This window comes from Miscanthus floridulus, chromosome 18, assembly GCF_019320115.1.
Source record: "Miscanthus floridulus cultivar M001 chromosome 18, ASM1932011v1, whole genome shotgun sequence".
NCBI classification, from domain to species: Eukaryota; Viridiplantae; Streptophyta; class Magnoliopsida; order Poales; family Poaceae; genus Miscanthus; species Miscanthus floridulus.
Genome location: NC_089597.1, coordinates 72,142,815 through 72,156,485, shown reverse-complemented (window position 1 = coordinate 72,156,485; position 13,671 = coordinate 72,142,815).

The window sequence follows — 13,671 nt, the reverse complement described above, 5'->3', positions numbered from 1 at the left end:
AGAGGGAGCTACCTAGTTGCATGGGAATTTGCTTGCAAACCAAAAGATCAAGGTGGTCTAGGCATCATTGACATCCAGAGTCAAAATGAAGCCTTGCTGATGAAATTCTTAGACAAATTCTATAACAATCATGACATCCCTTGGGTAAAGCTAACCTAGTCTGCCTTTTATTCCAACAATCAAACACCCCCTCAAGCTAGAAGCCCAACTGGATCATTTTGGTGGAAGGACATATTAAAGCTTTTTGGAAAGTTTCAGAACCTAGCTATATGCTCAGCACACAGAGGTAACACCATAATGTTCTGGTCAGATAATTGGACAGGTCAATTGTTGAAAACTCAGTTCCCTAAACTATTCTCCTTCACAAGGAAACCAAAATGCTCCATTAGTTACTTCCTGAATCAAGAAGATGATAGACTGATTAGTTTGCCTCTTTCTCAACTAGCTGTAGCTCAGTTCCAAGAAATTCAAAATTTGATACAAGGAAGAAATTGGGATGAAAATGGTAATGATACTTGGACTTATAATTAGGGGTTCTCCTAGATTTAGTAGCAAGAAAGCTTATGGTGCACTAGTTGGCAACACTATAGTCTCTCCTCTTTTTAGATGGCTATGGACCTCAAAAAATCTAGGACTAGCACAAGTTCTTCTGCTGGCTTCTTCTTAGAGGTAGATTGAATACCAGAAACCTCCATAGAAGGAAAAATATGCATTTGGATAGCTACCACTGTGTCCTGTGTAATCTGAATCATGAGGAAACTTGCTTCCATCTATTTTTTGAATGCCCATTCAATAGAGATTGTTGGTCCACTATCCTAATCAATTGGAACCTTAATGTCAGTGCTCTAGATATGATTATACAAGCTAGAGAAAACTTTGGTAATGCTAATTTTAGGGAAATAGTCATTACTGCCTACTGGATTATTTGGACCACAAGAAATGGAGTCATCTTTGATAATGGATAGATCAACATCAACATTGGAAGAGACGCTTCAAGGAGGAGGTTGGTCTGGTGTGCACCAAAGCCAAGCCAAACAGGCAGACCTCACTTAGTTTATGGAGAGATAGCTACTCCTAACATGTTTTCTCCTTTCATTTGGGCCTGCATGTTTCCAAGCACTCCTTCTCCCGTGGTATCCCTAGGCATGTCTACTGGTTTCCAAGCAAACACGTCGGTGTTGGCATGTAGGAAGGAGAACAAGCGTGCTTTCCTATTTGAGGTTGGGGTGAGCCCCAATCTTCATGGTCTTGGAGGGGTTGTTGAGGCCAAGGCCGACCTCCTTAGTTTCTTTGGATTTGGTGAAGGCGCAATGAGGCTATAGCGATGGGATCTCTAGGTCATTGGCGATGATCATCTTGGTGTCGATGACCACACTGGCCATCTGGATGGAGAGGTCGATGGCTTCGGCAAGGGCGAGACTCTCTATCTCATAGGCGTAGGTGATGGAGAGGTTGGCCCATAGGGCTAGGACTCCTGTAGGCAAAGGCATCTTCAACACCAAATAGGCATAGTGCGGTACAAGCCATGAACTTGGCTAGAGCTAGCCGACCAAGTATGGCATGGTAGGCGGTGTTGAAGTTGGCGACATAGAAGTTGATGTGTTTGATGCGGTAGTTGCTAGCCGTGCCGAACTGTACTAGTAGGGTGATCTCTCCAAGCGGTTTGGATGCCCTGCCAGGTATCACGCCCCAGAAGGAGGAGTTGGAGGATGTGAGATCTCCTATCCCAAGGTCCAACTCCTTTAGGGCTCCGGCGAATAGGAGGTTCAGAGCGCTCCCATCGTCGATGAGCACTTTTCTAAAAAGCACTTTCTAGACGATTGCATCAAGGATGAGGGGGAAACGCCTTATGTAAGGGATGTCCGCCCACTGTCGGCCCTACTAAAGGTGATGGGACTTTGGACCAGGGGCGATAGCTTGGGTTGGTGACAGCATCTTCCATGTTGACGACAAGCACCCAGTGGGCGGTGAGCTTCTTTTCTCTTTTGCTCTCGGCAGAGGCGAGGCCCCTGAAGATAGTGGCGACCACCTTGTCATGATCCTAGATGGCATTGTTGTTGCCCCTAGGTGGTCGGCGGCCTCTAGCTTCATCGTTGTTGTCGTCGTCTGGCTTTTTGGCCTAGAACTCCTTAGCCAAGCTAAGGTAGTCCTTCATCTTATGCTTGGTGTTCTTGTGGAGAGGGCATGGGCCATCGAGGATCTTCTTGTACTGCTCATCATAGTTGCGCTTGGCGTGAGGTTCGTCAACAGCGGCGATGATATGTTCTGGTCGACGGCGGCGATAGTGACCAGACTTGGATCCTTCTGGCCAATCACGGCCACTGTCCTAATGGTGACTGCGGTTGTCATAGCGGCAGTTGCTGTGGCGCCAGTCATCGAGGCGATCGTCGCTGTGGCGAGTTGGGTGATGAGTGCCCGCGTCCTCATTGAAGCGTACTTCAGCTTCTTTGGTGTCGGCATATTGGTTGGTGGTCGTAATCATCTCGCTAATCCCCATAGGTGGCTTGCAGTTGATCTTGGAGTGGAGATCATGGTGATGGAGTTGTCAAACGAAGGCAGAGATTACCTTAGCTTTTGTGATGTTGGGAATAGAATTCCTCATCTCAGAAAAGCGTCTGATGTAGCTACGGAGGAGCTCGGACGGCTTCTGGTAGATGCGGTTTAGATCATGCTTGGTGCCCGGCTGAGTACACATAGCCATATAGTTGTCGGTGAAGACCTTTTTAGCTCTTCGAAGGATCCGATGGAGTCCGCGGCAAGGCTTGTGAACTAGTTCATCGCGGTTGGTGTGAGCATGATGGGAAGATAGTTCGCCATGACACTGGTATCTCCTCCAGCGGTGTGCATAGCAGTGGTGTAAGCCTATAGCCACTATGTGGGGTTCATCCTTCCCTTGTAGGGCTCAACCCTAGTGATTTTGAAACCATAGGGCACTAGAGTGTTCGAAGTGCCCTCGTGAATGCTGGAGGCCCTTCAAGGGTTGTTGGCGTCATGATCTGCAGCATTGTTAGCATTGAGCGGCTTGAGGGCTGTGTCTAGGTTACCAAACTCTTGCTCGTACTCTTGACGGTGGTGTACTTCTTCTTCATGACGACCGAAATGGCGCTCATCAATATGTCATCACGTGTCTCAGAGATTGTTGAGGTGCGCTCGGACGTCCTGGTCAACCTCCTGGTCGTGTTGGCGAGGGTGTTCGATGCAGTTGCCCCTAGCTCCCCTAGAGGGGTTGTCTGTCATTGTGGTGTTGGTTGGTGAAAGGACTTGGGCGGCGATCAAATCTTGGCATGGCTAATCAGCGAATTGAGCTTGTGGAGTTTGAAGACCACTGATCCTGGCGGATCTCGTTGACCTAGTAGTGCACCACTTGAAGCATGGCGACGACCTTGGCAACCTCCGATGTCTACGGGAGCTTGGCAAGCTCATTGGCGGCCATGGCCAGGTTGGCGCTTGGGGTCTTGTAGATGTCATGGCCATCAACGTGGACAAATTCGTCATCGAGGTTGCAGTGGAGTTTTTGTGGCCTTCCTTGCGAGTCAAGCTGAGCCTCGGCCATTACAAGGGCAGCCTCATTTGCTCAGCGCTGCACACGGTTGATGTTCCTATTAACATGGGCGGCGCGGTCCTCCTTAGTCTCCCCTTCCCGTGAGGGGCTATCGACGCTGACGTTACAGATTGCGCCTCTAGAGAAGGGAGGGAGAGGAGGTTGTTCGGCGGAGGTTTTGGCAATAGTCTTCGTAGAGCCCTAGGACTCGGAGTCTGGTGTAACAGAACCGCCCAATTTATACAAGATCTAGTATGGCTGTCCCCGCTAACATATTGACACACACATACTTTCACTCATATAAACCCGGTAGTCCGCCGAGTGTCACAAAGGACCTCAGTAAATCAACATCACAACCAAGATCGCGTGATTAAGCAAATACACATCACATACGCAGAGTTACAGCGGAAATAATATTACAAATGGGTTCACAAATAATAGTACAAGTTTGGGTTTCAAAACCGATTATTGAAAACAACATAGCTTTCAAATGATTACATTAATATAAGTTCCAAATACTTTGCTAGCATAAGTGACATCCTCAGACAAAAGCATATAGATGAGAAGTAAATATAGAATCACCGAGCCCACTGGCGGTTAGCCACCATCTTCAATAGGCCGAGAACTTCACCTACAACATGGTGGGATAAACCCTGAGTACTCAAATGTACTCAGCTAGACTTATTCATCATAAACTTGAAATAAAGTGACACCAAGGATTATGCAAGGCTTTATCAGTGGATCTTACTGGACAACCTCTTTGCATAAAAGCTTGAGTAATCATTAGCATTATTAACTTGTACTAGCAGTGACTTTTAGCCATTTCCTACCATCTATAATAGCACCTATACTAATCAATCACTTGATTAAGTTACAAACAATAATAACCATATCAGGTATTTCATGACTCATTATCATTATCCTCCTCCTCATCATCATTTAACCATATCTTTAAATTTAGTGAATCTACGTTGCCGCTGCTCAGTCAAGTTCTCACTATCCAGGAGAGACGACAATTCAAATCGATTCCTATTGAGCTGGAGGGGTATTTAATGGAGACGGGGATCCCGATCTTCCATTAGGTGATGGTAACTATCGTTGTGGCGGAGAATGACACACCGATCTGGCTTTAGATCGAAAGATCGAACCCTGCAATCTTAGCACCACAGCTCCTTTGGTCATCAACCAAGTCATGGACCAAGTTGACCTCACCAAGAAGGCTAATCCCTGCCTACGCAACAAAGAACATAAGCAAGAACATGAAAGAACGCAACCAAATTGCAGATGAAAGATTAATCTCACGAGTTGGGGTCTCAAAAACCGAAGAACGGCAAAACTGTTTCTTGACAGAATAATCTAAGCAAAACCCCAAACCCTAATGGAGGGGCGATGGCTGTTTATGAAGACTCTAGGGTCGTGCAAGACCCCTGGACGCACCCCTAATGGGCCCAAACTCGATACATGGTCCAACGGACCAAAAGACGGTGTCGCAACACCCTGGCAGATTCTGGACGCTGACTTGTTTCAACGATTCCTATTGATTCCGAACAGATTTTGACGTGAAACTACTTGGATCAGCTTCCTTATCAAATTAGATTTCCATCCATATGTGGATCATCGAAAACGGAGTCCGGATGCGTCCTAGATGACCAGTTTAAGGTAGACTGGTCCTGGAGGCCGAGGCAGACTCGAATTCGTGTTGGACTGGGCCTCTGGCTTGTGTTGGACGTCCTTGCTGGTCATCATCACCTCCTCCACGTCCTCTTAGTCCCTCTTGACCCTCTCTAATGTTCCTAAGCAAGATAACATCATTAGGTAGTAGTCTATTCTCAAAAGTATGAAAAGGATCGCCTAAGAACGAGCTCACCTGTAAATTGAGTTGACGCATTCGAGCCCGTGTCATTGGACCTTGCATGACGGTTGGAGGATCAGCTGGTACATCCAAAGGAGTGATGTCCTCATCATCCTCCCCCTCTTGAATTGGAGTCATCCTCAACTCAAGCTCATCTTCTTCTCCCAAATAAGGTTTCAAATCTATAATGTTAAATGTGGGACTAACCCCGAACTCGGGTGGCAACTCAAGTTTGTATGCATTATCATTTATTTTCTCAATAATCTTATAAGGACCAGCTGCTCTTGGCATTAATTTAGACTTACGTAGCTCAGGAAATCTATCTTTTCTTAAATGTAACCAAACCAAATCACCCGGTTCAAGTTTAATCTCTTTTCTACCTTTACTACCAGCAATTCTATACTTTTCATTCATGCTTTCAATATTTGCTTTAGTTGTTTCATGCAACTTACGAATAAAATCAGCACGCTCTCTAGCATCACTATGTATTCTCTCAGTGGTAGGTAAAGGCAAAAGATCAATAGGAGCACGGGGGTTAAAACCATACACTACCTGAAAAGGACTTACCTTGGTGGTGGAATGTTCCGCCCTGTTATATGCAAACTCCACATGCGGCAAACACTCTTCCCACATCTTCAAATTGCACTTCAAAATAGCTCTCAACATGGTGGACAATGTTCGATTCATAACCTCAGTTTGCCCATCAGTTTGGGGATGACATGTTGTAGAAAACAGCAGCTTGGTCCCCAATGTATTCCACAACGTGCGCTAAAAATGACTCAAGAATTTTGCATCGCGATCTGAAACAATAGTAGAAGGCATACCATGCAAGCGAACAATTTCTTGAAAGAAAAGGTCAGCAATATGAACAGCATCGTCGCTCTTATGACAAGGAATAAAATGTGCCATCTTAGAAAAACGATCAACCACCACAAAAATACTATCCCTCCCCCTCTTAGTCCTTGGCAATCTCAACACAAAATCCATAGATATATCTGCCCAAGGAGTAGAAGGAATAGGAAGAGGCATATACAAACCATGTGGGTTCAACCGCGACTTAGCTTTTTGACATGTGGCACACCAAGCCACATACCGCTCTACATCTCGCCTCATCCTTGGCCAAAAGAAGTGTGTGGATAGCACCTCCTTCGTCTTCTTGGCACCAAAATGTCCCATCAATCCGCCTCCATGTGCCTCCTGCAACAACAAAAGACGAACGGAACCGGTCGTCATAGCGACGGTTGCTGTGGCGCCAGTCATCGAGGCGATCGTCGCTGTGGCGAGTTGGGTGATGAGTGCCTGCGTCCTCATTGAAGCGTACTTCAGCTTCTTTGGTGTCGGCGTATTGGTTGGTGGTCATAATCATCTCGCCAATCCCCATAGGTGGCTTGCAGTTGATCTTGGAGCGGAGATCATGGTGATGGAGTTATCAAACGAAGGCAGAGATTACCTTAGCTTTTGTGATGTTGGGAATAGAATTCCTCATCTCAGAAAAGCGTCTGATGTAGCTACGAAGGAGCTCAGACGGCTTCTGGTAGATGCGGTTTAGATCATGCTTGGTGCCCGGCTGAGTACACGTAGCCATATAGTTGTCGATGAAGACCTTTATAGCTCTTCGAAGGATCCGATGGAGTCCGTGGCAAGGCTTGTGAACTAGTTCATCGCGGTTTGTGTGAGCATGATGGGAAGATAGTTTGCCATGACACTGGTATCTCCTCTGGCACAGCAGTGGCGTAAGCCTGTAGCCACTATGTGGGGTTCATCCTTCCCTTATAGGGCTCAACCCTAGTGATTTTGAAACCATAGGCCACTAGAGTGTTCGGAGTGCCCTCGTGAATGCTGGAGGCCCTTCGGGGTTGTCGGCGTCGTGATCTACAGCATTGTTAGCATTGAGCGGCTTGAGGGCTGTGTCCAGGTTACCAAACTCTTGCTCGTACTCTTGATGGCGGTGTACTTCTTCTTCACGACGACCAAAATGGCGCTCATCAATATGTCATCACGCGTCTCAGAGATTGTTGAGGTGTGCTCGGACATCCTGGTCAACCTCCTGGTCGTGTTGGCGAGGGTGTTCAATGCAGTTGCCCCTAGCTCCCCTAGAGGGGTTGTCTGTCATTGTGGTGTTGGTTGGTGAAAGGACTTGGGCGGCGATCAAATCTTGGCATGGCTGATTGGTGAATTGAGCTTGTGGAGTTTGAAGACCGCTGATCCTAGCGGATCTCGTTGACCTAGTAGTGCGCCGCTTGAAGCATGGCGGCGACCTTGGCAACCTCTGGTGTCTATGGGAGCTTGGCAAGCTCATTGGCGGCCATGGCCAGGTTGGCGCTTGGGGTCTTGTAGATGTCATGGCCATCAATGTGGACAAATTCGTCATTGAGGTTGCGGTGGAGTTTTTGTGGCCTTCCTTGCGAGTCAAGCTGAGCCTCGGCCATTACAAGGGCAGCCTCATTTGCTCAGCGCTGCACACGGTTGATGTTCCTATTAACATGGGCGGCGCGGTCCTCCTTAGTCTCCCCTTCCCATGAGGGGCTATCGACACTGACATTATAGATTGCGCCTCTAGAGAAGGGAGGGAGATGAGGTTGTTCGGCGGAGGTTTTGGCAATAGTCTTCGTAGAGCCCTAGGACTCGGAGTCTGGTGTAACAGAACCGCCTAATTTATACAAGATCTAGTATGGCTGTCCCCGCTAACATGTTGACACACACATACTTTCACTCATATAAACCCAGTAGTCCACCGAGTGTCACAAAGGACCTCAGTAAATCAACATCACAACCAAGATCGCGTGATTAAGCAAATACACATCACATACGCAGAGTTACAGCAGAAATAATATTACAAATGGGTTCACAAATAATAGTACAAGTTTGGGTTTCAAAACCGATTATTGAAAACAACATAGCTTTCAAATGATTACATTAATATAAGTTCCAAATACTTTGCTAGCATAAGTGACATCCTCAGACAAAAGCATATAGATGAGAAGTAAATATAGAATCACCGAGCCCACTGGCGGTTAGCCACCATCTTCAATAGGCCGAGAACTTCACCTGCAACATGGTGGGATAAACCCTGAGTACTCAAATGTACTCAGCTAGACTTATTCGTCATAAACTTGAAATAAAGTGACACCAATGATTATGCAAGGCTTTATCAGTGGATCTTGCTGGACAACCTCTTTGCATAAAAGCTTGAGTAATCATTAGCATTATTAACTTGTACTAGCAGTGAATTTTAGCCATTTCCTACCATCTATAATAGCACCTATACTAATCAATCACTTGATTAAGTTACAAACAATAATAACCATATCAGGTATTTCATGACTCATTATCATTATCCTCCTCCTCATCATCATTTAACCATATCTTTAAATTTAGTGAATCTACGTTGCCGCTGCTCAGTCAAGTTCTCACTATCCAGGAGAGACGACAATTCAAATCGATTCCTATTGAGCTGGAGGGGTATTTAATGGAGACGGGGATCCCGATCTTCCATTAGGTGATGGTAACTATCGTTGTGGCGGAGAATGACACACCGATCTGGCTTCAGATCGAAAGATCAAACCCTGCAATCTTAGCACCATAGCTCCTCTAGTTATCAACCAAGTCACGGACCAAGTTGACCTCGCCAAGAAGGCTAATCCCTGCCTGCGCAATGAAGAACACAAGCAAGAACAAGAAAGAACGCAACCAAATTGCAGATGAAAGATTAATCTCACGAGTTGGGGTCTCACAAACCGAAGAACGGCGAAACTGTTTCTTGACAGAATAATCTAAGCAAAACCCCAAACCCTAATGGAGGGGCGGCGGCTGTTTATGAAGACTCTAGGGTCATGCAAGACCCCTGGACGCACCCCTAATGGGCCCAAACTCGATACATGGTCCAACGGACCAAAAGACGGTGTCGCAGCACCCTGGCAGATTCTGGACGCTGACTTGTTTCAACGATTCCTGTTGATTTCGAATAGATTTTGACGTGAAACTACTTGGATTAACTTCCTTATCAAATTAGCTTTCCATCCATTTGTGGATCATCGAAAACGGAGTCCGGATGCATCCTAGGTGACTAGTTTAAGGTAGACTGGTCCTGGAGGTCAAGGCAGACTCGAATTCATGTTGGACTAGGCCTCCGGCTTATGTTGGACGTCCTTGCTGGTCATCATCACCTCCTCCATGTCCTCTTAGTCCCTCTTTACCCTCTCCAATGTTCCTAAGCAAGATAACATCATTAGGTAGTAGTCTATTCTCAAAAGTATGAAAAGGATCGCCTAAGAACGAGCTCACCTGTAAATTGAGTTGACGCATTCGAGCCTGGGTCATTGGACCTTGCATGACAGTTGGAGGATCAGCTGGTATATCCAAAGGAGTGATGTCCTCATCATCCTCCCCCTCTTGAATTGGAGTCGTCCTCGACTCAAGCTCATCTTCTTCTCCCAAATAAGGTTTCAAATCTATAATGTTAAATGTGGGACTAACCCCAAACTCGGGTGGCAACTCAAGTTTGTATGCATTATCATTTATTTTCTCAATAATCTTATAAGGACCAGCTGCTCTTGGCATTAATTTAGACTTACGTAGCTCAGGAAATCTATCTTTTCTTAAATGTAACCAAACCAAATCACCCGGTTCAAGTTTAATCTCTTTTCTACCTTTACTACCAGCAATTCTATACTTTTCATTCATGCTTTCAATATTTGCTTTAGTTGTTTCATGCAACTTACGAATAAAATCAGCACGCTCTCTAGCATCACTATGTATTCTCTCAGTGGTAGGTAAAGGCAAAAGATCAATAGGAGCATGGGGGTTAAAACCATACACTACCTGAAAAGGACTTACCTTGGTGGTGGAATGTTCCGCCCTGTTATATGCAAACTCCACATGCGGCAAACACTCTTCCCACATCTTCAAATTGCGCTTCAAAATAGCTCTCAACATGGTGGACAATGTTCGATTCACAACCTCAGTTTGCCCATCAGTTTGGGGATGACATGTTGTAGAAAACAGCAGCTTGGTCCCCAATTTATTCCACAACGTGCGCCAAAAATGACTCAAGAATTTTGCATCGCGATTTGAAATAATAGTAGAAGGCATACCATGCAAGCGAACAATTTCTTGAAAGAAAAGGTCAGCAATATGAACAGCATCATCGCTCTTATGACAAGGAATAAAATGTGCCATCTTAGAAAAATGATCAACCACCACAAAAATACTATCCCTCCCCCTCTTAGTCCTTGGCAATCCCAATATAAAATCCATAGATATATCTGCCCAAGGAGTAGAAGGAACAGGAAGAGGCATATACAAACCATGTGGGTTCAACCGCGACTTAGCTTTTTGACATGTGGCACACCGAGCCACATACCGCTCTACATCTCGCCTCATCCTTGGCCAAAAGAAGTGTGTGGACAACACCTCCTTTGTCTTCTTGGCACCAAAATGTCCCATCAATCCGCCTCTATGTGCCTCCTGCAACAACAAAAGACGAACGGAACTGAAAGGATCTAGGATGTCGCCTAGAGGGGGGTGAATAGGCGTTTCTGAAAAATCAACACCTTTAAAAGCGGAAACGATTAGTAATAGGAGTTTCCACAATGGAAACTCCAAATCAAAGTAATACAACCCCTCACAAGTTAGCCACAAAGTATATAAAAGATACTAGATAAACCTAGGGAGCCAAACAACGGCAACCAAAGAGTTGAATCAAAATGCACTAGTCAGTTAATGTCGGAAGTCCCGACAGTTTGGGTCAGAACTTCCGACGTGTCAAAAGTCCCGACGTTTGGGTCAGAACTTCCGACGTGTCAGAAGTCCTGACAGTTTGGGTCAGAACTTCCAACGCAAACTGTCAGCACTTCTGACCCCTACGGGAAATGAACTACAAGTGCTAAAATGAACTTTGTGATGCCGATAACTTACAAACCCACTTCCTAGTGGTAAGGTAAGGTGTTGGGTCACTCTCTTGATGTTGATAAGCCACCACTCCGTAGATCGAGGCCCAAACCCTAAGAAATAGCTAGAGAGAGGAAGATAACCAAATACATGTAAATTCGAGCAAATCACAACAACAACAAGCACACGGGAGACAAGAATTTATCCCGAGGTTCGGCAGCCCCACAAAGGAGCTCCTACGTCCTCGTTGTTGAGGTGACCACTTAGGTCGGAGTCTCTTCCACCTCCTTGCCTCACTCAAGGATACCACAAAGGTCACTTGAGTTTCTTCACTAGAAAACAAGGGTAATACAAACTTCCCAAGGCTCTTCCACAAGATGGAAGCTCTTGGGCGACGTCTAGCCGGCTAGGGGAAAATCCCCAAGAGTAACAAATGCAAATCAAACCGGCTTGACGAAGAAATCAAGTGCTCAAGCTTGCTCAAAGTGTTTTTCTCACTCAATCCACTCTCCAATCACTCAAACCCTTTAGGAATTGAAGTTGGAGGCAAAGGAGAGAAGAGTGGCGAGCCTAGAATGCTTGGGGGCTGTTTTGGCCGAGTGTTTGTTGCAATGAAATGAGTGGGCCACGGTTAGAATGGAGAAGACGGGTATATATACTCCAAGGCAAAATCTAACCGTTCAGATCTACGTCGGGAGTTCCGATGCAGATCTCGGGACTTCCGACGTATGAAGAAAACACTGTTCATGCGAGGTCAAAGTCCACTCGAGACAGCCAACGTTGGAACTTCCGACGAACGTCGGGACTTCCGACGGTCGGAACTTCCGACAAACGTCGGGACTTCCGACGGGCACAGTCAGCAGGTCAGTAGAACCATCGATGCCGGGACTTCCGGCTTAGGTCGGGACTTCCGACTATCGGGAGTTCCGACTCACGTCGGGACTTCCGACGTCCACAGTCGCCACGCAGGCTATGACTGGGAGTCAGCACTTCCGGCAAGAGTCATGACTTCCGACTGTCGGGAGTTCCGGCTTACGTCGGGACTTCCGACACCGACAGTCACAGAAAATTATTCTTTGTGCTCGTGAAGTGCTAGAGTGTCTCTCTTTTGATTTTATTTTTATGCTTGAGCACTCTATCTTCCTCAGACCACCTAAACTTGCATCCCTCTTAATAGTACGGCATTCCTTTTAACTCAAATTTAAAAGTATAACGGATTTAAACCTTTTGAGTTGATCTTTTTGAACCGAAGCCGTGTATTCCAATCTTCATCAAGTGAGGGTGCCAACATGTCAATATTGATCTTGTCACTTGAGCATAGCCATCTTGAGCACGTGACTTGATTCCATTCATCAAATATGAATAACTCCAAATGCATCAAGTCACTTCCATCAAACACTCCAATAGTGATTTGATCCTCCACAAAAACGTGGCCATCATAGCTTGATTAGTACCTCAACTAAATGCAAGTACTTCCTTCTTCACCCTAGCTAGGTTCTTCGGCCGCCAAGCCATCGCTTGCCCTTCACCCTTGCTTAGTACCTTGAAGCCTTTCCTTGCTATCTTCACCATCTCAAGCCATCAGGTCACATCTTGTGTTGAATCATCCATTCATGTATTGTCATCTTTTTCATTTTAATTTAGCAAGCTTCAAATATGAGACCATTCCATATGCAATCCCTCATGTCTCATTAATTAACTCTTATCGTGCTTGCTTTCACATAGATCATTGAAATCCCACAATAAATAAGCCTTTGCATGAATTCCATTTGCATTGTTGTCTTGTGCTTGAACTAGATTATTTATACAACAATGCATCATTTTGGCTTTATACAATTTCATCAAGTATCTGTGAGAAAATCAATTTCCTGTCTAACACTTAGCAAGCATGTTAGTCCTTTAATCGTGTTGTCACTCAATCATTCAAAACCCACTAAAGGGCTAGATGCACTTTCAATCTCCCCCTTTTTGGTGATTGATGACAACTTGATTAAAGCTTACAAAATGATATAAATATTTAAACTTTTGGGTTCAATGATTTATGAGAGGCTCCCCCTTAATATGTGCTTATGATTAGAATTCACAAAATGACCTCAAATGTCAATTGCACATACTAAAACATATAGGAGACTCCCCCTAAATCATTGCATCCGTGGGGTGCATGTGTGTGTGACAAAGTGAAACCATGATGCATATGACAAGATATATAACACAAGAATAAATATAAAGGCATCACATCAAATATTTTCATTCTAGCATGCATAGTCCTTATGAAAATAAATATAACACATGTAATTCACACATAGCACTCATTACACATTTTCTCAAGTCCAGAAACCACCGATATATAAAAAAGATCATATCTCAAGAGATACATAGATAAAGCATA